This window comes from Canis lupus, chromosome 16 (genome assembly GCF_048164855.1).
Source record: "Canis lupus baileyi chromosome 16, mCanLup2.hap1, whole genome shotgun sequence".
Classification (NCBI taxonomy): Eukaryota; Metazoa; Chordata; class Mammalia; order Carnivora; family Canidae; genus Canis; species Canis lupus.
Window position 1 is genome coordinate 43,455,320 of NC_132853.1, and position 27,814 is coordinate 43,483,133.

At 38.3% G+C, this 27,814-nt stretch overlaps 1 long non-coding RNA gene across 1 annotated transcript in view; it reads right to left on the reverse strand.

The window, feature by feature from the left end:
* Window positions 1-8,707: 8,707 nt before the first annotated feature.
* Window positions 8,708-27,814, reverse strand: part of LOC140606903 (uncharacterized) — a 129,521-nt gene continuing 110,414 nt past the window's right edge. Inside the window, exons 3-4 of the long non-coding RNA XR_012009110.1 lie at window positions 12,932-13,147; window positions 8,708-8,832 (exon numbers count right to left, since the gene is read on the reverse strand). This is a non-coding gene — a long non-coding RNA (uncharacterized lncRNA). The remainder of the gene's footprint in view (window positions 8,833-12,931; window positions 13,148-27,814) is intronic.

A 27,814-nucleotide genomic window follows, 5' to 3' on the forward strand; every position in this document is an offset into this window, starting at 1 on the left:
CAGCTGCACACCCTGGGAGCCAAAGGCGGAGTCTTCCCTCAAGGAGCGCACAGTCAAGTGAGAGGCGACAGCGACATCGCAGTAACTATGTGGACACGCAAGGGGCTGTATGGACCAGGGCACCTAACTGTGCATGGTGGGGGGGCATGCCAAGGCAGCCAGAGGGCTGGTGTCTGAGTGGAATCTGGAAGGAATGGGTAGGAAGTAGCCAAAGAGACACGAAACAACAAAGGCAGGCAGACAGCTGGCTGTGCGGAGAAACTGTGAGGGTATAAAAGAAGGAAACGGGGAGGGAGACTCACTGCAGAGGAGGGGAAGGGTCTTGTATTAATTTCCTAGGGCTGCTGTACAAACTGGGTGGCTTAGAGTGACAGATGTTTATCATCTCAGAGTCCTGGAGGATTGTTACAGTTTTGCATACGTGGGTTCCTATCCACACACATTCCTCCAGACAATGACCCCCCAGCAGTAATGAGCATTAGATCTGTGGTTTGTTTCTCATACCGCTGTCCAATAAGAGGAACCAGGGCTCCTCAGAGAAATGGCTGGTTTTAGGATTGGGGTAGGAAATATACAAGATGAGCCTGGAGCATCTGGAGTGCCAGAAAGTAAGAAAGTGTGAACACACACACACACGTGCACATGTATACACACACACCCTCACATACAAGGATAAGGGTGCATCAAAGGCATACAGAATCCCTATGAATTCGGCCTGAGATTTAAAGAGAGACCAGCTGGAACGCTACAGTGAGAAGAGTTCGTGCATCTATCAAGGTAGGAAGACGGGGAAAAAGAAATAAAGAAACAAAGGCCTCCAAGGGGGAGGGGCCCCGCGAGGAGCCTGGCTGAGGCCGGGGCGAGTGTCCCCAGGACAGGAGAGCCCCGTCCCGGAGGAGCAGGAGCTGCACCGACCTTCCCGGGCGGAAAGGGGCTCGCGGGGAGTTGGAGCAGGACCCAGGAGGGCGAGGATGCCCTCGGGCTCCCCGGGACAGTAACAGCAACTGCGCGCCCAGGAGAGTGCGCCGAGCTCCCTAAGGGCTGCAGCGCGCACGGCGGGACCCGGCGGGACCGGCGGGACCCGGAGCAGCTCGGGGGGCTCGGGCGGCGGCTCCGCGGAGGGGGCTGCGCGGCCCCAGGAGCAGCTCGGAGGGGCTCCGGCAGAGGAAGAGGCTCCGTGCAGAGGGGCCTGCGCGGTTCCAGGAGCAGCTCGGAGGGGCTTGGGCGGCAGCTCCGCGGAAGGGGCTGCGCGGCCCGGGAGCGCGAATCCACCAGCGCAGGCTCCGGAGCACAGGGCGCCGGGACACAGCCCAGGATCCCGCCTCCCCCGGGACAGGCAGAGGCCGGGAGGGCCCAAGACAGCGAGGACGCTCCTGCCCCAGCTGAGCAGATCAGCGGCCCCGCCCCGGAGCCTCCAGGCCCTGCAGACGGAGTTCCTGCCGGAGCTGAATCCAGGTTTCCAGAGCTGCCTCGCCACTGGGGCTGTTCCTCCTGCGGCCTCAGGGGGTAAACAACCCCCACCGAGCCCTGCACCAGGCAGGGGCACAGCAGCTCCCCCAACTGCTAACACCTGAGAATCAGCACAACAGGCCCCTCCCCCAGAACACCAGCTAGACTGACAACTTCCAGGAGAAGCCAAGGGACTTAAAGAACACAGAATCAGAAGATACTCCCCGGTGGTTCTTTTTTTGTTTGTTTGTTTTTGTTTTTGTTTTTGTTTTGTTTTGCTTTTTGATTTGTTTCCTTCCCCCACCACCTTTTTTTCTCCTTTCTTTTTCTTTCTCTTTTTCTTCTTTTCTTTTTTTTTTCGTTTTTTTTTTCTTTTTCTTCCCTTTTTTTTTCTCTTTCTCTTTTCTTTCCTTCTTTCTCTCCTCTCTTTTTCTCTTTTTCCCAATACAATTTGCTTTTGGCCACTCTGCACTGAGCAAAATGACTAGAAGGAAAACCTCACCTCAAAAGAAAGAATCAGAAACAGTCCTCTCTCCCACAGAGTTACAAAATCTGGATTACAATTCAATGTCAGAAAGCCAATTCAGAAGCACTATTATACAGCTACTGGTGGCTCTAGAAAAAAGTATAAAGGACTCAAGAGACTTCATGACTGCAGAATTTAGAGCTAATCAGGCAGAAATTAAAAATCAATTGAATGAGATGCAATCCAAACTAGAAGTCCTAACGACGAGGGTTAACGAGGTGGAAGAACGAGTGAGTGACCTAGAAGACAAGTTGATAGCAAAGAGGGAAACTGAGGAAAAAAGAGACAAACAATTAAAAGACCATGAAGATAGATTAAGGGAAATAAACGACAGCCTGAGGAAGAAAAACCTACGTTTAATTGGGGTTCCCGAGGGCGCCGAAAGGGACAGAGGGCCAGAATATGTATTTGAACAAATTCTAGCTGAAAACTTTCCTAATCTGGGAAGGGAAACAGGCATTCAGATCCAGGAAATAGAGAGATCCCCCCCTAAAATCAATAAAAACCGTTCAACACCTCGACATTTAATTGTGAAGCTTGCAAATTCCAAAGATAAAGAGAAGATCCTTAAAGCAGCAAGAGACAAGAAATCCCTGACTTTTATGGGGAGGAGTATTAGGGTAACAGCAGACCTCTCCACAGAGACCTGGCAGGCCAGAAAGGGCTGGCAGGATATATTCAGGGTCCTAAATGAGAAGAACATGCAACCAAGAATACTTTATCCAGCAAGGCTCTCATTCAAAATGGAAGGAGAGATAAAGAGCTTCCAAGACAGGCAGCAACTAAAAGAATATGTGACCTCCAAACCAGCTCTGCAAGAAATTTTAAGGGGGCCTCTTAAAATTCCCCTTTAAGAAGAAGTTCAGTGGAACACTCCACAAAAACAAAGACTGAATAGATATCATGATGACACTAAACTCATATCTCTCAATAGTAACTCTGAATGTGAACGGGCTTAATGACCCCATCAAAAGGCGCAGGGTTTCAGACTGGATAAAAAAACAGGACCCATCTATTTGCTGTCTACAAGAGACTCATTTTAGACAGAAGGACACCTACAGCCTGAAAATAAAAGGTTGGAGAACTATTTACCATTCGAATGGTCCTCAAAAGAAAGCAGGGGTAGCCATCCTTATATCAGATAAACTAAAATTTACCCCAAAGACTGTAGTGAGAGATGAAGAGGGACACTATATCATACTTAAAGGATCTATTCAACAAGAGGACTTAACAATCCTCAATATATATGCTCCGAATGTGGGAGCTGCCAAATATATAAATCAATTATTAACCAAAGTGAAGAAATACTTAGATAATAATACACGTATACTTGGTGACTTCAATCTAGCTCTTTCTATACTCGATAGGTCTTCTAAGCAAAACATCTCCAAAGAAACGAGAGCTTTAAATGATACACTGGACCAGATGGATTTCACAGATATCTACAGAACTTTACATCCAAACTCAACTGAATACACATTCTTCTCAAGCGCACATGGAACTTTCTCCAGAATAGACCACATATTGGGTCACAAATCGGGTCTGAACCGATACCAAAAGATTGGGATTGTCCCCTGCATATTCTCGGACCATAATGCCTTGAAATTAGAACTAAATCACAACAAGAAGTTTGGAAGGACCTCAAACACATGGAGGTTAAGGACCATCCTGCTAAAAGATAAAAGGGTCAACCAGGAAATTAAGGAAGAATTAAAAAGATTCATGGAAACTAATGAGAATGAAGATACAACCGTTCAAAATCTTTGGGATGCAGCAAAAGCAGTCCTAAGGGGGAAATACATTGCAATACAAGCATCCATTCAAAAACTGGAAAGAACTCAAATACAAAAGCTAACCTTACACATAAAGGAGCTAGAGAAAAAACAGCAAATAGATCCTACACCCAAGAGAAGAAGGGAGTTAATAAAGATTCGAGCAGAACTCAACGAAATCGAGACCAGAAGAACTGTGGAACAGATCAACAGAACCAGGAGTTGGTTCTTTGAAAGAATTAATAAGATAGATAAACCATTAGCCAGCCTTAGTAAAAAGAAGAGAGAGAAGACTCAAATTAATAAAATCATGAATGAGAAAGGAGAGATCACTACCAACACCAAGGAAATACAAACGATTTTAAAAACATATTATGAACAGCTATACGCCAATAAATTAGGCAATCTAGAAGAAATGGACGCATTCCTGGAAAGCCACAAACTACCAAAACTGGAACAGGAAGAAATAGAAAACCTGAACAGGCCAATAACCAGGGAGGAAATTGAAGCAGTCATCAAAAACCTCCCAAGACACAAGAGTCCAGGGCCAGATGGCTTCCCAGGAGAATTTTATCAAACGTTTAAAGAAGAAACCATACCTATTCTCCTAAAGCTGTTTGGAAAGATAGAAAGAGATGGAGTACTTCCAAATTCGTTCTATGAAGCCAGCATCACCTTAATTCCAAAGCCAGACAAAGACCCCGCCAAAAAGGAGAATTACAGACCAATATCCCTGATGAACATGGATGCAAAAATTCTCAACAAGATACTGGCCAATAGGATCCAACAGTACATTAAGAAAATTATTCACCATGACCAAGTAGGATTTATCCCTGGGACACAAGGCTGGTTCAACACCCGTAAAACAATCAATGTGATTCATCATATCAGCAAGAGAAAAACCAAGAACCATATGATCCTCTCATTGGATGCAGAGAAAGCATTTGACAAAATACAGCATCCATTCCTGATCAAAACTCTTCAGAGTGTAGGGATAGAGGGAACATTCCTCGACATCTTAAAAGCCATCTATGAAAAGCCCACAGCAAATATCATTCTCAATGGGGAAGCACTGGGAGCCTTTCCCCTAAGATCAGGAACAAGACAGGGATGTCCACTCTCACCACTGCTATTCAACATAGTACTGGAAGTCCTAGCCTCAGCAATCAGACAACAAAAAGACATTAAAGGCATTCAAATTGGCAAAGAAGAAGTCAAACTCTCCCTCTTCGCCGATGACATGATACTCTACATAGAAAACCCAAAAGTCTCCACCCCAAGATTGCTAGAACTCATACAGCAATTCGGTAGCGTGGCAGGATACAAAATCAATGCCCAGAAGTCAGTGGCATTTCTATACACTAACAATGAGACTGAAGAAAGAGAAATTAAGGAGTCAATCCCATTTACAATTGCACCCAAAAGCATAAGATACCTAGGAATAAACCTCACCAAAGATGTAAAGGATCTATACCCTCAAAACTATAGAACACTTCTGAAAGAAATTGAGGAAGACACAAAGAGATGGAAAAATATTCCATGCTCATGGATTGGCAGAATTAATATTGTGAAAATGTCAATGTTACCCAGGGCAATAGACACGTTTAATGCAATCCCTATCAAAATACCATGGACTTTCTTCAGAGAGTTAGAACAAATTATTTTAAGATTTGTGTGGAATCAGAAAAGACCCCGAATAGCCCGGGGAATTTTAAAAAAGAAAACCATATCTGGGGGCATCACAATGCCAGATTTCAGGTTGTACTACAAAGCTGTGGTCATCAAGACAGTGTGGTACTGGCACAAAAACAGACACATAGATCAGTGGAACAGAATAGAGAATCCAGAAGTGGACCCTGAACTTTATGGGAAACTAATATTCGATAAAGGAGGAAAGACTATCCATTGGAAGAAAGACAGTCTCTTCAATAAATGGTGCTGGGAAAATTGGACATCCACATGCAGAAGAATGAAACTAGACCACTCTCTTTCACCATACACAAAGATAAACTCAAAATGGATGAAAGATCTAAATGTGAGACAAGATTCCATCAAAATCCTAGAGAAGAACACAGGCAACACCCTTTTTGAACTCGGCCATAGTAACTTCTTGCAAGATACATCCACGAAGGCAAAAGAAACAAAAGCAAAAATGAACTATTGGGACTTCATCAAGATAAGAAGCTTTTGCACAGCAAAGGATACAGTCAACAAAACTCAAAGACAACCTACAGAATGGGAGAAGATATTTGCAAATGACATATCAGACAAAGGGCTAGTTTCCAAGATCTATAAAGAACTTATTAAACTCAACACCAAAGAAACAAACAATCCAATCATGAAATGGGCAAAAGACATGAACAGAAATCTCACAGAGGAAGACATAGACATGGCCAACATGCATATGAGAAAATGCTCTGCATCACTTGCCATCAGGGAAATACAAATCAAAACCACAATGAGATACCACCTCACACCAGTGAGAATGGGGAAAATTAACAAGGCAGGAAACAACAAATGTTGGAGAGGATGCGGAGAAAAGGGAACCCTCTTACACTGTTGGTGGGAATGTGAACTGGTGCAGCCACTCTGGAAAACTGTGTGGAGGTTCCTCAAACAGTTAAAAATATACCTGCCCTACGACCCAGCAATTGCACTGTTGGGGATTTACCCCAAAGATACAAATGCAATGAAACGCCGGGACACCTGCACCCCGATGTTTCTAGCAGCAATGGCCACGATAGCCAAACTGTGGAAGGAGCCTCGGTGTCCAACGAAAGATGAATGGATAAAGAAGATGTGGTGTACGTATACAATGGAATATTCCTCAGCTATTAGAAATGACAAATACCCACCATTTGCTTCAACGTGGATGGAACTGGAGGGTATTATGCTGAGTGAAGTAAGTCAGTCGGAGAAGGACAAACATTATATGTTCTCATTCATTTGGGGAATATAAATAATAGTGAAAGGGAAAATAAGGGAAGGGAGAAGAAATGTGTGGGAAATATCAGAAAGGGAGACAGAACGTAAAGACTGCTAACTCTGGGAAACGAACTAGGGGTGGTAGAAGGGGAGGAGGGCGGGGGGTGGGAGTGAATGGGTGACGGGCACTGGGTGTTATTCTGTATGTTAGTAAATTGAACACCAATAAAAAAAAATAAAAAATAAAAAATAAAAATAAAAAAATAAAAAAATAAAAATAAATAAATAAATAAATAAATAAATAAAAAATAAAGAAAGTCTTTTAACTCTAAAAAAAAAAAAAAAAAAAAGGCATACAGAATCCAACTGAAGTTATTCCTATAATATCCAAAGTCGGGAAACAATCTGAGTATAGTCGCAGTGGATTTTAACCCAAAGTAAAAAAATAAATGTTCATGAATCTATCTTGATATAGATAATTGAATAACTAAATATATGAGGGGAAAATAAACAAATCTGTGCTGAAGAATTCCAAAAATTTATGCAGGTATTTTTGCCCTCAAGGAAGTAGAGCATAACTTTCCACAGTAGTGTAGGCTGCCCATAGTGACTGACTTTCTTTCTTTCTTTCTTTCTTTCTTTCTTTCTTTCTTTCTTTGTCACCCCCACCCTTTCAAGAGTAAAGTATGGATGGGGGGAGTGGTTGTCAACTCCTCATCATCTAATCAAGAGTAGTATTCTAGCGGAGGGACAATCTACAAAATACCTGATCGGGATGCCTCAAAAATGTCAAGGCCATCAAAAAAATGTTAAGATCATCAAAAACAGGGAAAGTCTGAGGAAGTGTCACAGCTCAGAGGAGCCCAAGGGGACATCCTGGCCCAGAAAAAAGGATATTAGATCAAAACTAAGAAAATCTGAATAAAGTGTAGAGTTCATTCAATACTGTATCAATATTGAGTCACTAATCGTTACAAGTACACCACATTAATTAAAGATGTTAATATGGGGACTGGATGTGAGGTATATGGAACTCCTGGTATTATTTTTGTTCTGGAAGTCTATTCTAAAACTGAGACATGGGGATCCGTGGGTAACTCAGTGGTTTGGCGCCTGCCTTTGGCCCAGGGTGCGATCCTGGAGTCCCGGGATCAAGTCCCACATCGGGCTCCCGGCATGGAGTCTGCTTCTCCCTCCTCCTGTGTCTCTGCCAATCTCTCTCCCTCTCTCTCTCTCTCTCTCTCTCTCATAAATAAATAATAAAATAAATCTTAAAACAGACATTATTCAAAAAGTTAAAAAAATTTTATTTTTGTAATAGATTTTATTTATTTGACAGAGAGAGCACAAGCAGTATTAACCTCACGTTAGAGACAAAAGCAAAGCTGGGAACAGTTAGACAACTTGCTTAATGTCACAGAGCAAACAACGGAGTCTGGACTCGAACCGAGAGTTCTCTCAGAGACATCTCCACTTTCTCCACAGTTCCAGATGGTCTGTCTATAAATCCCCCTGCAGCAGGACTGAATCCTCTCACTCTTGTGCTAGCTGCACTAGGGTTCATTTCAGGAAGAGCGGGTGCTCTGCACAAGCTGGTATAAGAATGTGGCTGAGGGATGCCTGGGTGGCTCAGGGGTTGAGCATCTGCCTTGGGCTCAGGTTGTGATCCCCGAGTCCCAGGAATGTTGCATTTAAGATGCTACAGAAATGCTTAGGAGGGGCAGTCCAGTGGGCAGCAGTTAGAGATATGGCCCTGGGACATTAGAGGAAAGTGAAGGCTACGGGTAATCGACAGTATTTCAAGCTATGGGGCTGGATGTCAACTCTAACAAGATAAAGATGCCTAAATATAGGTGAGGTTAATGTCAAGGAAAGGTTTCCTGGGGATATGATTTTTAAGTATCAGTTTAAAGACAGATTTTCTAAGATGATGTAAAGCTGTATCATCTTTGCAAGCATTCGATCTAACACTGCAGCCACACATTCACTGAAGGACAAATATAACAGAATACAGTGTAATGAAATACACTGAGCTGAAAGACTGATTTTACCTTATGGAGGTCAGGAGTCATGCTGTCCTCAACATGGTTAACAGCCCAGCAAAGGTGATGGGGACAGGATGAGTTCGGGTGTTCCTGGGTCCAGATCTTAACACTGTTACTAAATAATTATTACCTTAGTTAAGTACCTTAAGCTAAGTTTCAGCATATTCTTTGATAAGTAAGCATACCATGGTTATGGGACAAGAAATAACGTATGGGCTATATGTCTAGCACATCTTATGCATTCATTAAAGGAGAGTTGCCATTATTTATTTTCATTGTTATTTTTGTGACTGTCAGTATTAACCAGGTTAAAGCTACATTTCTACGGATAGAACAATACTGATTTCTATCATCAAAGTGACATATGTCAGAGAGAGAAACATTTCTGATCTGAGACACTGAAAGATCATCCCATGGCTTTTCTAGGTGATATGGGCTAACTCCATCTGTTTGATGTAATTCCAACCAAAAAAGGGAGCCTAACATTAATTATTCACTTAAAATACTTGACTATTCGTGGACAATGTTACAGGTCAGTAGAGCTTCATGTACACAAACTTTACATAAATATGGCCTGAAACTAAAAGGAATGTATAGTTCTAAGTTTAAGTCTAAAGGAGAAGCGATGAAGAAAACGAGTAGTAGAAGTAAATTGAGGACTCTTCTAAAACCTTTATTTACCTAGTGAGAATAATTCATTTCAGTAAAACATAAGGAGTTAAAGATTGGTAGGCTTTTTTTTTTTTTTTAAGATTTTATTTATTCATAGAGACAGAGACACAGGCAGAGGAAGAAGCAGACTCCATACAGGAAGCCTGACATGGGACTCAATCCTGGATCTCCAAGATCACACCCCGGGCTTCATTAAACCTCTATGCCACCAGGGCTGCCCAAGATTGGTAGGCTTGATGCTTAAATGCATGCAGAATATTTTTTAAAAATACGATTTTTTTAATAACCACAGAGCCACATAAGTGGAGTTGTACATGATTTCCAGAAATGAAAGAAATAAGAAACTTGTAGTAGGTAGAAACTAATAATGCCACTTTTAAAGAGGTACAAGTAAAATAATGATCATGTACGTACATGTTGCTGAGAAATGTATTTATGCTTCTATTGGTGCTATTACACTCAGATAGCATAGCAGCTAAGAACATGCTTCTGGATCGATATTTCCTATAAATAAATCCCAGTTTCTGGGCAAATTACTTAACAGTAGTGTGCCTCAGTGTCCTATTCTATGAAATAGTACCTAACCCGTAAAATCTGTTAGGAGAAATAACTGAACTAGTACACATAATGAAGTTAAAGAGTTTCTAGAACATGGTTAGCATCCACAAGAGGTTAATTTTTACATTATTTATTATCGGTATTATCAGCATTTTTATGTAATGGAATAAAAGTACCTCAGTAAGCTTTTCTCACTTTCTAAATGCACCTCATCGATTGTACTATTTATGCTCTGAATTGACATCTGATGTTAATTAGTATTATAGGCTCTTAGTTGATACAGGGCGGTAACTAAAATTTAAGCAAGAATTTTCTCAATATTGTTTAAAGTGTCTTACATCTGGTAAACATGTATGGGAAGAAAAAAGGCAGGATAAAGACCCTATGCTAGAAAAAAACGTGACAAAGTTCAAAAGATGAAGATCTGAGTGAATATGTATGGGAAGGAGGCAATGTGAACCCTAAAGTTTCTATTGGATATTCTAATAAAGGATGAAGGACCAATTTCTGGTTTGGGGCTGTTTTCTCCATCTTTGAACACTGGGCAAAGAGCCGCCTAATTTACATATGTCTCATCTCCCATAAGGGACAGAGAAGTCCAGCCAGGCTTACAGAGCCACTGCAAGCATCTGTTGGCATTTGTGGCATCTATTGACTATCCAGACATCCCAGAGTTGGCCTGGGTAGTTGTTCTCTACCGTCCTCAGGCTGAGAGGTCCAGGGACAGACATACTGTTAGGGCTGCTTAAGAAGAGTGCAAACCAATCCATGTACCTTGGGACCCCTCCTGCCTAGCCCAAACTCACAAACAAACCAAACCCAATTCCTTATGTCTAATATATGAATTGAAAGGAATGGTGCTTTCTACATTTACTATGACGCCCAATTAAATAAATTTCTAATTTACAAATAAATGTATGTCAAGAATACTTCATTTGATTTGCCTTATACAGAGTAGAAATGCAATAGAAACCAACGATTCAGGCCCAACCAAGGGCAAATATTTTATGTTTTTAGCTGTAAGGTAATCAGTAACAAACTCTGTAACTGCTTTTTGATCTCCAACTTTGTTTTTTTGTGATTACTGCTTCCACTTGGCTGAATCATTTTGCTTCTCATATCAAAGATAGCTAAGAAAACTATGTACTACCAACTTAATTCAAAATCCATTACATAATGAAAAATAAATATTTTGACAAAGATATTTCAGAATCAGAACAGAAAAGGTATCTAATTGCTTGAAAATTACCTATAGACCTATAAATTGCTTTCCTCTCATATACATTTACTTAGTTCTTCACCTTCTGAACCGCATCACATTTTTTTCCGGCACAGGGTCTTTAGTAAGCAAGTTACATTATGTACAATAGTGATCTTTAGCATTTATATACAGAAATTGGTGATTGGTAGGAACAGAGCATAAGTTTTTCACCATTGCATTTATGGAGGAGGCTGTCCTCCTCTGAGAAATCAAGATGAAATCACTTTTTAAGGTTTTACACACTGATTGGAATAGATTAGATTTTGGTCTCCCTATGTTTGAGGAAAAACATTTTTGTAATTAATAATAATATATTAAATAATAATAGTATATTTCCTACAACTATTTTGATGTCTCTATTTTTAATTATCATTGTACAGTTTCTATAGTGACGTAGTATTTTAATTTTCATGCTCTATTATTTTTATCAACATTTCATAAGCTTATTTCTTAACCTTCCTTATTCATAATTATGAATTATGTGGGGCAGCCCCCGTGGTGCAGCAGTTTAGCTCCACCTGCAGCCTGGGGTGTGATCCTGGAGACCCAGGGTCGAGTCCCACATCGGGCTCCCTGAATGGGGCCTGCTTCTCCGCCTCTCTCTCTCTCTCTCTCTCTGTCTCTACGAATAAATAAATAAAATCTTAAAAAAATAATATGTATGAGAAGTTCATGTGTTAACATTTTTTTCAAGAGCTTTTCAGTTCTTAGATTTTCAATGCCTACTAGTATGCTGTTATTAAAAAATAAATAACTAATAAAACTTTGGAAATTTACTCCAAGCTTAGAGGCTATAAGAATGCCATAGTTAGGGCAGCCTGGGTGGCTCAGCAGTTTAGCGCTGCCTTCAGCCCGGGGCGTGATCCTGGAGACCCGGGATCAAGTCCCACGTCGGGCTCCTTGCATGGAGCCTGTTTCTATCTCTGCCTCTCTCTCTCTCTCTCTCTCTCTCTCTCTTTCTGTGTGTCTCATGAATAAATAAATAAAATCTTTTAAAAAAGTATATAAAAAAAGAATGCCATAGTTTTGCTTTAACATTTAATCATAAGTAATGTAAGGAAAAAAAACTAATTTTATAATTATAATAAAATTTGGCACTCAGTTAGTAATAAGCACAAGAAAATAGCAAAGCCATACCCTTGTGCAAACACACTTTATATCTGCCTGCTCTTCTTTATATATGTGATATGATAGATCATAAATAAAAAAGATAACAAGCCTTTTCCTTGTTCAAGGGTAGGTGCCTTTACGAAGTCAATGTCTAAAGATGCTTTCTCCACATTGCCAGATTAGATAGTAAGGGTGGAGAGAAAAATATACAGACATGGTGTAGCTCTAGTCATTTTGAGTACAGTGTTCATTGAAGTTGTTAACTAAATCACATGAAACAACCTCTTTTTCCAGAACAGTGAGTATAGTAAGATTTCTAAGGATAGATTTTACCTAATTTTAATTAGCAAAGATCCCAGAACTTTATACAATCATATTCATGACTTGTAATATTTTCTAAAATGTAGAAATAGTTCATTAGATTTCTATTAATACTGTGTATATGAAACAAAAAACCGAGGAACATAAACTAATTGGTTTATATGTCGAAATTAAAACTAATAAAAGGGATACAAGAATTATGTCCTTTCCATTTGATATTAGAATCCTCTCTCTCTGAGGTTAACTATAATCAATCATACATATAAATATGTACATATGTTAAATGACTAACCTGGTGTTACTACTACTCCATTTCCATTGACCACAGGCCTCTCTTCCTCTTCTTCCTCGGGAGGCTCTATACTGGCTTTCTCCATGTTGCTCACTGATTTATTCCTCTTCCGTTTTCCTTCAGCACTTGGAGTGGCTCCCGGAAGTATCTGGTCTGTTACATTTAATAATAATGGTGCTGGTTCTGCTGGAGGCTTTGGCGTGCCGTAGTAATTGTCTGCAAATGATACCAAAACTTCAGGGAGTTAGATATTTCTCTTACTGTGTGTACAGTCTGTAAAAAATAGAAATTATATTGATAAATGTATATCCTGTTTCTTGCACATACGTGTATTTTACATGCATACAGATATATGGCTTTGTCTCCTTTCACATTTTTATATGCATCTTTATTTGTTGCTTTTACTATATTGGGCTTTAATGCTTAAATAAAGATACAGATTTATCTTCATTTTCACCTTTTGCCAAACCAAAATATAGTCTTATGTATTAGTCTCATATTGTTCAAAGCTATTTCAAAAATATTTTTAAAATTTGATATGCCTGATTATAACCTTTTTAAAAATAATTATGTCTGATTGAGGGTGCAGATAACTTTTTTTTTTAAAGATTTATTTATTATTTGAAAAAGAGAGAGAGAGAGTATGGGCAGGGGGAAGGGCAGAGGGAGAGGCAGAGAAACAGAGGCTGTACTGATCATGGAGCCAGATGGGCAAGTCTTGATCTCAGGAACTGAAGATCGTGACCTGAGCTGAAACCAAGAGTCAGATGCTTAACTGACTGAGCCTCCCAGAGGCAATTCGTAGTTTTTTTTTTTTTTTTTAAGCATATCTCACAACAGTCTGGAAAGGCAAAGTATATTGTGCTTTTTCTGTAGCTTTCAAAAGGCTTTGACTGTTTTCCTTGATGTCCACAGTGACCTGCCCAGAGGGGTATCACCAGGCCAGTTCAGTGGTTCTCATGGCTGCTGACTGTGGGCCTACTGCCCTAATCATAGCTCTCATGATCTGAGCTATGGAATATCTGTTCCTCCCATCAGTCTGTGAGACCTCTTAACAGGGGAGATGAATTCTTATTTCTCTCTGTAATAACAGCCTGACACATAGTAGCCACGGAATCAATGCTTACCAAGTGAGCATCTTTATATATTTAAGGAAATTATTTATAGTTTAAGATTTTGATTGGTAAAGAACATCGTGGTGTTTTGTAAAATCAGTGTTATACTTTTAGCATCAGCTTCAAGCCCACATTGGTGTTTTCATTTAATTGAATAATTTATGCACTCATTTGCTACTCATTCATTACAATCTTTATTTAGTACTGACTCTGCATCCAGGCACTCCAATATATGTTTGAGGGAAAATGATGACTGTAAAACAATCCTTGTCTTCCAGATGCTTAGCAGCGTGGTGTAGAAGACAGGCACTGCTGACATCAAGCAGATAAGCATTGTAACAGGAAATGGGACTAAGTACTGCAATCAAGAAGCAGTGGAGGAGGAAGCACGTCTCACTATCTGTTGAGGCCACTGAAGGCTGCTGGGAAAACAGTGTGTTGTGAAAGAAACAACCTATGATCTGGAAGTCATGGGTTCTGGACTTGGCTTTTCTACATGATTACAACTCAGGGAGTTACTTAACCTCACTGAGGGTAAATTTCTTCATCTATATATTGGGAATAGCAGGACTTGTTATACCTATGTTCTGGGTGGCAATAACCAAAACCTACTATAGTTTTGGTTTTTTAAAGGTTTTATTTATTTATTTATTTATTTATTTATTTATTTATTTATTTATTTATTTATGAGAGACGGGGAAAGACAGGCAGAGACATAGACAGAGGGAGAAGCAGGCTCCTCATGGGCACCCCAATGCAGAACTCGATCCCAAGGCCCTGGGATCATGACCTGAGCCAAAGGCAGACACTCAACCACTGAGCCACCCAGGTGCCCTCCAAAATCTACTATAGTTAAGTTAAACATGAGAGAGAAATATGAGATGGTTAGTTAAGGGAAGAGGCTGAACAATCTTGGGGGAAATGGGCAGAAACAAAGGAGTCTGATCAAAACATGCAAGTTGCATCTGTTTGGCCTGGACTCTGAAAGCCCAGCTGATTCCACTGCCATGGGCAAAGGCTTCACCTGCCTTTCCTTTGGCTGGAGTGAGGCCCAATCTCTCCTCAGGAGCGCTGATTCATTCATTTCCAAGAAAACACTCGGGCAGGTTTGTCTCATTGGCTGAGTCTCAGTCATGGGAGAGCCTGTGAGCCGCCGAATTAGAGCTGGAGAATGGCTGCTCTCCTTTGGTTTCAGGAGAGGGAGGCAGAGCCGTACCTTCCATCCTCATCACAGGGCTTTCCCCCAAGAGGGGATGGTCTTGGGGCGCTGGGCCCACAGAAATGACCAATATCTACCTACTACACTTGTCCTCCTCCTTGGGTTACTATGAAGATGAAGAATGTAAGAGGAAGTGCTTTATAAACTGTGAAATTGAAATGGTTTTAATGGCAGTGTAAACCTCATGTTGGCACTAAGTGAATATTCTGAAGGCTAGCTGTAACACTAATGCTATTGCTCATTTTCATGGCTATTCACAGTTGTAAGAGAAATGCAAGAGAAAAATATCATCATGTAAAGTGGTTCTTATACATGTAAAACTTTTATATAGTAGTCTGCAAAGTGGATGATACACATTTTGCTAAATGTTACTTTCTAATTTAATTTAGAGCATTTCGAATGAATCAGACTTTTTAAATGTACTTGCTGAATTCTGAGCAAACAAAAACTGCTAGTTACTTCTTAGAAGTCTATGAATTATTATTATATTTCAGCATCCCTAAGGGCTTGCACTATTCTCAGTGTACTGCTATGCTTTCTATGAAATCTCAATACTTAACTGCTTATCTAATAAACATAAAGTAAAACTAGTCAATAACCAACATGTCCCAATAAATAATATACTTGTTAGTAGTATTCTGAGAATCTTAATTCCTTTAAGTATATAGTATTGAGAAAAATGGATCACATGTCAGTGTTTTTTTCCCCCAACTTGTCTTTTATAGTTTAAATCTCCCTGAAGTAGAAACATAACCTTTTATTAATTAGAAATAAATTCAGGGATCCCTAGGTGGCGTAGCGGTTTGGCGCCTGCCTTTGGCCCAGGGCGCGATCCTGGAGATCCGGGATCGAATCCCACATCAGGCTCCCAGTGTATGGAGCCTGCTTCTCCCTCTGCCTATATCTCTGCCTCTCTCTCTCTCTCTCTCTCTCCCTCTCTCTCTCTCTGTGACTATCATAAATAAATAAAAATTAAAAAAAATAAATAAATTCATAGTTCAGGCTAAAAATAAGTATGAAGTAACAGATCCTGTGGAATTTATATTGCTAAATAATGTGATTATAAATTATATAATAATATTCTATTTCTACTATTTGATTTATGAAAATAAGACTTCAGATTAAATTCTAGATGTAAAACTGTATGAATCATTAGTTAAAATGTTAAGATTATCTTCATTAGCAATAATAAGAAAAATTTAGAAGAAGCACAGAAATAACCCATATAGTTACTACACTTGAGGAATATAATTTACTAAGAACATGCTATTATACCAAATGCAATGCATAAAACCAGGCAACCAGAAATACCTAAACTAAGTTGAAGAATTAGCCAGGTAGTCAGTTAGCTAAGTCATTGAAGTGATTCCCTGATGTAAGTGTACAGAAACCCATATGCTAAGGGTAAAATGTGCCTTTTAGGTAACATATCAGCATGTTTTCAAAAGAAAATGAACACCAAAACACTTTCAAATATAATTTGAAAATAGTGTCCCATTAAGAATGAGATGCCTTTATGCACAGTGCCAACATTTAGCAAATCTAAAATCTCAAAATATCCTAACAAAATGGCATAACATTTAATGGCACAGATCATGCTGAAATAAACCTGTCTTTGAATCCCGTGTCCCCTAAACTGGCTACCTCATTATATCCTTAAATTTCTTCGGTTAAACTGGGAACATGGGGCTGTAAGATGATCAGGGACAAAGCAGCAACTGCAATGACTAGTATTATTACTACCATCACCACCACCACAATTTACTGAGCTGGGCACTGTAATAAACATTTTACCTAAGCACTCCTGGATCAAATGGGGGCTAGAATAACTTTTACCCTCAGTGCTGTTATAAGGATTAATGGTAACAAAGGGACATGTAATGCGATTGGTTCAGAACACGTCTCAATATATGATGGCTACCTTGGACATTTATTCATCAAAAAATGTATGAAATAATTCTGTCTCTGTAGTTAAAAGAAAATGGAGGCTCTAAAAATTAAACTGTTTGCCAATATTACAAATGAAGCAAGTGGAAAAACCTGTATGACTTAAGAACCTCATCTCTTCAAAATATTATGTTGCCTCCCAAGAGGGAAAAAAAGGGGGGCGGGGATAGAATTTGCAATCTACCCAGAACTGACAGGAGAGAACTTCATTCAAAGCCACAACCAATGGAGGGGGGGGGGGGGGGAGGGGTGGTGTGGAGGGGGAGAGCTGGCTGGTTCATTTGCTAGAGAATGCGACTCTTGATCTTGGGGTGGTAAGTTCCACCCTACATTGGGTGTAGAGATTACTTTTTTATATATTTTATTTCATTATTTATGAGACAGAGAGAGAGAGAGAGGCAGAGACACAGGCAGAGGGAGAAGCAGGCTCCATGCAGGGAGCCCGACATAGGACTCGATCCCGGGTCTCCAGGATTAGGCCCTGGGCTGAAGGCAGCACTGAACCGCTGAGCCACCAGGCTGCCCTAGAGATTACTTAAGAATAAAAATCTTTTTAAAAAAGCCACAACTATTAAACACAAATCATTACTTTCTAAAGGGAAAGGTAATAATTGCTACCAAAAAATAAAGTTGGGACATTTTTGGTGACTTTTTTCCCACCCCCCTTCCAAAAATGTACATGTGTGCATGTGTCCAAGCATATGTGTGTTTTTTTCGGAAATGAAGTGGGATATAGGCTTTTCTAGTCTATTTTTCTCTGAATACATCTGCATTTGTAAAAAATGATGTATTCATTAGAAGTTTCATGTAAATTTAATATAAGATTTTAGTTATTGAATATGATGGCAAAATCAAATGATACATAGAATTGCTCACTTATTTCTATTATAATTAGGATTATCTATACATTACGTATTCTTCTTTCTAATCAATGCTTGAGGGAAAAAAGACAATTATTTGAGGAACTTGATTTATTCCTCAGCTTTTTGAGCACTTAAAAGAATGATTTTTTTTCCCATAAACTTATAGTTCTAAAGAGTGAAACAGGGTGGATGCACCTATTTCTGATACCATAAACATGGAAAAGCTTTCTAGAAATATGAAAAAATAATACTCTATTAAAGTCAATAATTGGTTTTATAATAAAAAATTCATACATGCCCATTTATAATGGACAGTGTACTAATTTCTTGTAAAGGAAGAGAGGCAACATAATTACATTGTTACGAACTAAGCTTGCCTAGTGTGTCCCTGGAAAATCTAATCCATTACCCACTTTTATGCAGATCCATTCCTAAGTCATTCATAAGAGATGAAAATAGCTTTCTTTCTTTCTTTCTTTTTTTTTTTTTTTTTGAAAATAGTTTCTAAATAACTTTTCGCATGGTATACTTGAAGACTACCACAGGAATTATTTCTCTTCTTATCAGACTAAATAACCGTTTCAAATAGTCTTAATCTAAGTTTTCAAAATAATGTTTGGATCCATTTTCTGACCTTTCCCAGGTGTGTGTTTGTTTTTTCCACATTGATTTTAATGGCAGATTCAAGGGTGAAAAAGAATAGACTATTTCAATGAATTATAAACTCTTTTCTTTTCTGTACTGCTGGTTTTTATTGAAGGAGAATAGACACCAAAATAGTATTTTCTGAGGCATACCGTATTCTTTATGCCTGTAAGTTCTGATACTATGATAAAAAGTAGGAATGACACTGAAAACTAATATTAGGTACGAGGAAATGCAATACTCCAAAGTGGAATATCTTGAAATGCTTTTACTTATTTCCGACATGTTCTCCCTTTAAATAAGATCAATTTTCATGATGGGAACATGTGATTTGTTATTTAAGTGCATTTGGCTTTTTAAGTAGTATACTCAGATGCTGACTCTGTTGTTTCAGTCCTTTGGGTATATAATAACGTGTAGATTTTACATCAAATGGTCATAGTTCATTCCATTTTGCACCCAAGTGGAGCTGGATTTTAGAAAGATAATATTCTTGTCTTCAACATACCTCACAGATTAAAGTCTTGACCCTCATTTCTCCCCAATATTCTCAGTGCTTTTAGTCCCTTTTGGGTAACCAGAAAGAATCAATTTCAGATAATGGTTTAGTAGAAGAGAGATGATTGCTTACAGGGACTCTAAGGCATGCATACAACACAGCCCATCACTGGGATCCCTAGAGCTTGAGAATCTGTCCTTGTGCTGGAAACAGTGTATGGCAAAATTTAAGAGGTTGGGAATCTCATCATTTGTGTTATATAGTTTTATAAATGGAGCAAGTAGTTTGATACTTAGCCTCCTTAATGACACCTACAATATTTGACTCTGGCATCAGACAGAAAGAAAACATTCAGAGTTCGAGGTCTACTCATAATTAATTAATTACGTTGGAAAATTTGCCAAATTGTAAATAAACATTTTCATCCACATCAACGATTCAGATTTTTATTATAGAAACACAGATCATGAAAAGATTCAAATTTTAAGATGTTTCATATATTACACAAGGGATATCAATGAGTTAAAATTAGTATCAAAACTCTTAAAAAAAAAAAAAAAAAAAAAAAACTCTTGTCAGCCAAGGCAAGAATCAGTCATATGGGCACAGAGTTAGTGTTTTAGAAATTCTGTAAATACAAAACAAAGTTGGTAAATGCAATCTAAACAATATTCTCCTCTTCTAAAATTGCATGTCCTAAAGTGCAATTCCTAAAATGCACGTCCTAAAATTCCCAAAGAAAACAAGACTCAGCGTCACACTTAAGAATGCTTTTGTCAGCTGGTTTTTGAAGTTATTTTGTAAGCAGCTTTAATATTTAACTTTGGTCTCCCCCCCAAAAGGTCTCATTTCCTCATCATGTCATATGTAGTTAGTAGCCTCCAGCCAAGATGCAAAAACTTCATGAACTCAAAAGATAACGTCTTGTTCTCTTGCAGAGAAGAGTATTAATCTCATATGTGCTGGGGATAGGAACAACATCCCAAATGATATTTTGTCACTGATACTTACACTGAACAGTAAATTGCTGAATTTTGTAGAAATTCAATGTTAAATGAGACAGTAGTACAAACAATGTGAAAGTTTCTGTTTTTTCAGATGCCAAGTTGAATTATTCTGCAACAAACTCTACCTAAGAATTTCAGGTTTATTCTAAATTAAATGTTTATTGGTTTTACAACACAATATGATCTCCAATGACAAACATTCTAAATTTTACTGTCTTCAATTGCCTATCAATGCTCTCCAAAAATCACATAGATGACTTCATCTAACATTTTCTGAAACTCGTCTGCAAGTTTTTGTAGGTTTCCTCTGGTCATTCTGACCAAACTTTCATTTATTTATGTTAGCCAGCGTGGACAGGCACAAGATAAATCTTTGCCAAATGTAACTGTTCCCAGACTGGGGAGGGTAGGTGGTTCGCTTATTTAAAGGGAATCACATACCCTTCTCTTTTGTGACTCTTCCCTTCAGGCATTATTCGGAAGAGTTCAGAACATTTCCCTCCTGTGCCAAATAACATACGGACAGAAGTTATGCAAGGAAATCCTCAAGAGAACAGAAGGACATTATATGCAATTTCTCAATGTCAAATATACATCTGCTTTCAAAGTAAAGCATTTGAACATTTATAATTATAGCAACATCAAAAAGTGTACAAGCCCAGTTCACAAGCATATTGCATTTAAATAATATTAGATCCCTTAGAGCAGTATTGCCTGTAAAAACGTAATGTGAGCCACAAATATAAGCTACATATGCAATTTAAATTCTTCTACTTATCCACTTTTTTAAAAAGAAAAAAAGATGAAAGTTATTGTAACTGTAATATATTTTTCTTTGTCCAATGTATCAAAACTATTATCATTTCAATATATGAGCAATATAAAAGTTATGAATGCAACATTTTTACTTTCTTTCTTACCAAGTCTTTAAAACCCAGTGTATAGCTTACACTTCCAGCACATTCTACGTTGGACACACCCCATTTCAAGGACTCAATATCAATATCTGAATAGTGGCTACTATACTGGACATCATAGCCTCAGATAATTCCTTTTAACCAATAACATTTTAGATTACCATATTATCACTTGACTGATTCATTTTTCTTGTAAATAATAAAGTGAAATCTCTGCTTTAAATGATTAAGAAAACTGAATAAACACCAAAATATGGTAACAATTTCAAGTGGCATTGTGTCAATGATATTTCTCTTATATAAATGCTTTGCTGCACTGAGGACATGTAAAATATTATTAATCACCAAACAGATGTACATTTCCTAGCAACGCTCTTCCATCCTGCTTCGCAATCATCCATTTTATCACTTTATCTTGTCTTAACTTGAAAAATCCACATTTGACTTTATTATCAAGTTACAGGTTAAAGGAGGTGAAACACAACCACAAATGCTTCATGTAAATAATGTAAATATGAACTTGCATGAGGACCCTGTTCTCATGTTCGAATATAAGACTAAAGAGTCTCTTTATAATCAGTCACAACCTACAGAGAGAGGAATTGATGACTCATGGAAGTGATGTTAAAACATAAATTATTCTTATTTGTTGTCCTCTCTCTTGTTATCTCTCTAGTAACAGTCTTATTTTGAATATCCATACTATTTGGTACCAAGTGCCTCACTTTTCTTTCAATTGGCTTCCCCTTTCATATCTCATGTTCATAATCATTCAAATTTTCTTTTTTCTCTATACAGTATGTTTCCCATTTCCAATTTCTTTTGGGTCTTATGTGACTGGGTTTTAACACTCTAATAAACTAATTTAAATGAAAATACTGATGACTAACATTGGCATAAGATATCCCATTTAATGCTTGTATTTTAACAATATTCAAAACTATATACTAAAAGGTTAATCATGAAATTTGGGCTATAACTAGTCAATTCAGTGGTCGAACAAATTTTCAGAAGTACCTTGGATGCTATCAAGAAACACAAAAGAAGTGTTTTTCTGAGTAGCCCAGGCACTCAGTGGGTAAATGTGATGATCTTTGGGGAACAGACGCAAAATGTCAAAGATTTTTGGAAAACAGCACTGTGAAAAAAAATTATACTATGATTCCACTTAGTAATAAAAATTTACATGTCTGGAAACCATGAGCAGAAATCATTTTCAATTGTGTTATTAATTGCAATTAACTGTTTAAAGTTTTTAAGGTGTCTAGTGAGCTCAGTGCGAAAGAGACAGCCACTTCACAGCTCAGTAAATAAAAAAGTAGACATGAAAATTTAATGAATTTTTAAATGGGCATTTATACAAAGCTCAGTGGATGCCTGGAGATAGTTATCTTGATTAAATTTACTTTTTCAAAAATTGATAAGAGAACCTGCACTTTTCAAGGACAATATTATTTTTCTCAGACAACATTTATGGCTTGTCATATAACTTTCTTCTCTCAGTGGTGCTATTAACTGTGATACTTTGAGATTACTAAGAAATTAAGAGACCTCTAAGACTTTATTTTGTCACTGTCTTACAAGTACAATACCCAGGGAAATTGTGATTAATTTTAATTTGATTGTTGGTTAATGATGAAAGAAATTTACCAAACATCTAATTTCTAATCCTCAGTTGCTAATAAAAGTCAGAAAAACAATATGAAAGAATTTTACTTCTCCTTGGAGAATTTGTCTGTTGGATTTTTCCAAGCTTAGTATAGTGGAAAGAACTCTGCACACAGTAGACAATCTGGGTTCTAACTGAGGTTCTATCGCTAACCCCCTACAAGATCTTGGATTAAGCATTAAACTCCTCTAAACCTTAGTTTTCTTGTTTGCGAAATGACAGAATTGGGTCATAGTTCTGAAGTACTCATCTCCAAAGTTCCGCAATGAAAAAAATTTAAAGGCTCTAATGACCAGGTTATATTTCCTCACCATCATATTAGAAAGTCCTGAACTGAAAATAGAAAATGGCACTAAAATGTAGCCAATAGTTTCAATTACTCGAGAGCCTGGACTCATCTGCCTTCCTGACATAAATGTGAAGAACTGTCATTTTACTCTCTATTTGTTTGCACATTCCCTTTTGGGAAGGTGGTTGTGGCTGCAGAGTATTTCTATTTTTGTTCCAAGCCTTTCATTTGCATCCATCCCTGTTGGTGAATTAGATAGTCCTTAAATATATCCCCACAGGATGTGAACTGTGATTACTTTGTGGAAGGCCATATACGAAGCACTTCAACTTTATATTTTAGTCCACGTGATGCTTTAAAAATTTCTGACTTCTTTAGAGTCAGCATTTTCATTGTGATCATCTTGTGGGAGACATTTACGGACATAAATCCTAAGTGTTGGAGTATGGCTAAAGTTAGCAGGTGTAATTTAGATGTACATAGAACCAATTTATAAGCCAAGAGAACCAAAAAGGCTAAAGAAAATAAGAGTCCTTGGTATCTAACTATAAGGCTTGGTCTGTACAATAATAACACAGATTTTTTTTTCTCTGAATCAATATATACACGACCTATGAAAATCAATCTCTTCACAAAGAAAATTGTCAGAACTACTGGCACTTCCTGGTTAAAAAGCCAGAAACCAACCATTAATTCTTTAAAGATGTATGTTTTATTGGGGTGGACCTCCCCTACTCCTCGAATTTTTACATTATAATTTTGCCTGTCACAGGATCTTCCTTATTTGTAGTAAATTATGAAAGTACCAGAAATACAAGTTTATTTTCTTTTTTAAAGATTTTCATTTATTTGAGAGAGAGACAGAGAGCATGAGCAAGGGGAGAGATAGAGGAAGAGGGAGAAGCAGGCTCTCTAGTGAGCAGGGAGCCTGACATGAGAGGCTCAATCCCAGGACCCCAGGATCATGACCTGAGCCGAAGGCAGATGCTTAACTGACTGAGCCACCCAGGCACCCTGCAGAAATACAAGTTTATTGTCGAATAATTGTTGCATTAATAAAAGAAAAAAAAAAGAGGGAAGGATATGAGTCAAGAAAAGTTCAGAAAAGAAGTAGAAAGAAATGAAGAAAAAGGAGAAAAAGGAAGAGGAAAATAAAGAGAAGAATAGGTAGAAAATGAAGAAGAGGAAGAGGACTAGAACAAGGAGCAACAAGGACTAGATACATGTGATGTATCTTCCCATGAAGCTGTAGAGTTCTAAAACAATCCCTGAGATGACATTCTGGCCAAAGCCATGCATATATGGCCATCCGTCATCACATAATAGCTGATAACATAGAAGTTACACTGCCTAATATCGCAGGCTTTTGCTACATCTAGCCATTGATGGAGTTGAAATGTGGCCAGTTTTGCTTTGAGATGTGCTGTAGTATAAAATCCATGCTAAATTTTGAAGACTTAGTATGCAAAAAAATAAAGCATCCCCGTAATCATTTTTATGTTAATTACATGTCAAAATGATAATGTTTAGATCGCATAATGCTGCAATTCCTAGCCTAGTTCTGAAAAAAGCAAGACTTAATAAGTAGTCAATTACTGATGGCAGATAATGACATCCATAACTAATAAGAGTGGGTGAAGAGGAGGGTGAGAATCAATCCAAAGGTCCAGGACAGTAAGAGACACATGACGAACAAGAGGCTCAGTCAGGAAAAGGGTTCACTGCAGGGTGAGATTTTCATCAGCTAACCAAGCCAATGAGAGCTGAGTAATGGACAGAAGGACATCCAACTGTTCATCATTCATTCAGCAAATATTTAGAGGCCACCCACTATGTGTCAGGCATGTATTACCGCAAGGCACAATGGTGAACAAAACAAGCAAGTCCCCTCTGAAACATACCTTATACTGGAGAGACATAGTAATCAAAATAATCAAACAAATACAAAATTACAAGCTGTCAAGAGCTATAAAGATCTAGTAGTGGTATTTTTAAGAACTCTGAGAAGAGCTCAAATTAGGATAGTTAGGGGGAAAAAATGAATTACGATTGAACACCCAGTCCCCTTCCCCAATCTGAGCCAAAAATATTTCTGAATCAGCACAGATCTTTAAAGAAATGTATGTGGCTTTTCTAACAATAAGAAATAAAATTTCTCTATTATTCCCAAAACTTGTCCCAAGGACATCTCTGAAAATCAAATGGCTCAACTATATGCAAGCTGACTAATGTGTGTGTGTATTTTCTCCCAAAACAAACCAAGTTGCTTATAAAAATTAATTTCAAAATTTCTGCTACCTAGTCATCCAGATAAGTTCCTGCTTTCCTAATTTAACTCAAGACATAATCTACATTGTAAAATACTTTAATATTCCACAAACTCAAAGGCTATGTGGTATGAGATCTAAAGTTTGTTTTTTGATGATTTAAATGCATTCAAGATAGAGTTGATGGCAGGTTTAACATGATGACTGACCTTCTCCCACATTGGTACCACAACAGTATGGCCTCCGTTTCTAGACTGATTACTAGTGTGGGTAAGTCCTTCTTTCCTTCTGACAGCAGGGAAGGGGGTGGAGTCAGTGAGAGGACAGCTTTGCCAGGGCACTGATGTCTATGCTAAGATGAGAAAGGTGAGTAGCATCACTCAAGTGATGTCTCAGTAAATGTCTCCACTCAATAAAATCTCAAGCGGTACAGGCAGAAGAGCATTCCAGGCTGAAGAAATAAATCTCCAAAGCCTTGACTCTGGAGGAAGAATAGTTTTTAGGAGAACTAAAAGAGAACAGTATGGTTGGTGCCAAAAACAGAGTGAGCCCTGAAGTTAGAGATCAAAAAGCTTTGTTAAAGTCTTGGGTTAATTTTCAAAAAGTAAAGGGAAGCCATTGAAGGTTTTAAAAGACATTTGAATTTGTTTCTTAAATGGATTGCTAGGCTGCAGCATGTAGAATGGACTAGAACGGGCAAGAGGGAAAGTCTTCAAGTCAATGAGGGATTTATTGCAGGGGTTCACTGATTGTAATTGGCTACTGGGAGGTGATGAACATGGGGACAACAATAAGATTTGGTTAGTTTTCAGAGGAGGAAAACAAATGGAATAAAGTTTGGGTAGGAACTAATATTAGCCACTTGCTTGAAGGACTGTAAGCCTTTCCGTGATGACCTCCCTTTCTTTCTCCTTGAAAGAAATATTGGACAGAACTTCTAAATTTGCACCCAATACTCAGGATTTAAGAGATGCTGTGAATTGGCATAACCAAAGTGACATATAGACTTCTTTCTTAAAACATTACAGAATTCTCTAAGCCTTAATTTTCCTTCTTAAAAGTTTTTATAGATATTCAGGAACTGATTGGTGCCCCCATCAGAATTTGTTTCTACCTCTTGTTATAGCTGTTATCTTTATGGTAATTATTTATTTAATGTCTGGATAGCACTGAATTTTGGCTTCTTAAAAGAAGCTATTTATCATTTAGCTTTGTTTTCACAGCATCTAGAATAATACTGACATCTAGTCAATACTGAGTAAATGAATTCTCACACTGACAAAACACCCACATTCTGTAAAGAAAGATGCAATCCTTCTTGCTCTTTCTTGTTGTAGGATCTTGCAGGACATGCAAATTCTCAGGCCCTAGTCCTCCACCATCTAATCAGAATCTCTGCTGCCTGGGTCACTCCAGCTCATTCTGATGCACACTGAAGTCTGAAAACCCACTGTTTTTTTCCTCAAAATCCACTGCTTTTGTCTCAAGGTCAGGTAGACCAATCAAATGGGGTTTATTTTGAAAGTCAAGCTAGAATAAGAAGGATTCAAGTAGCCTATTTTAGAATCTCTTACCATTCTTTCTTCCAAATAATCTTTTTTTGCTTCAGGACAATGTAAGTGTTTTTGGTGTTGAAATTCTGGGGTGCTTGGATTGCTCAGTCAGTAGAGCATGCAACTCTTTTAAAAAAAATTTTATTTATTCATGAGAGACACAGAGAGAGAGGCAGAGACCTAGGCAGAGGGACAAGCAGGCTCCCTTGATGTGGAGTCTGATGTGGGACTCAATCCAGGGACTCTGGGATCGCGCTCTGAGCCAAAGGCAGACGCTCAACCACTGAGCCACCCAGGCATCCTGAGCATGCAACTCTTGATCTCAGGGTTGTGAGTTTGAGCCCCATGTTGGGTGTAAAGATTACCTAAAAAAATAAGATCTTTACAAAAAAATTCTAATTCTTTACAAAAAAAAAAAAAAATCTGTCTATATGAGAGGTCAGCAAACTCTTTCCTGTAGAGAGCCAGAGAGTAAATATTTTAGGGTTTCCAGGACATATGGTCTCTTCACAATTACTCAATTTTGCTCTTGTAGTATGCAAGCAGTCACAGCCCATAAATGAAGGGCATGTCTGGGCTCCAAAAAAAACAGTATTTTAGAGACTAAAATTTGAATTTTATGATTTTCAGGTAACACAAAATACTGTGCTGCTTTTGATTTTTTTAATGCTATTTAAAATATAAAAGCCATTCTTATTATTTTGTGGGCTGTACAAAAATAGGCATTAGAGTGGATTTGGCTCCCAGGATGTGGACTGCCACCAGATGGTCTATGTAATAATCAAATACTGACACAATCTTCCAGGTATAGACTAAAAGACTCATTAATCGAGCATTTAATATGTGCCCAGTAAATAAGCAATATGAATAAAGTACTTGTCTTTGGGAACTTA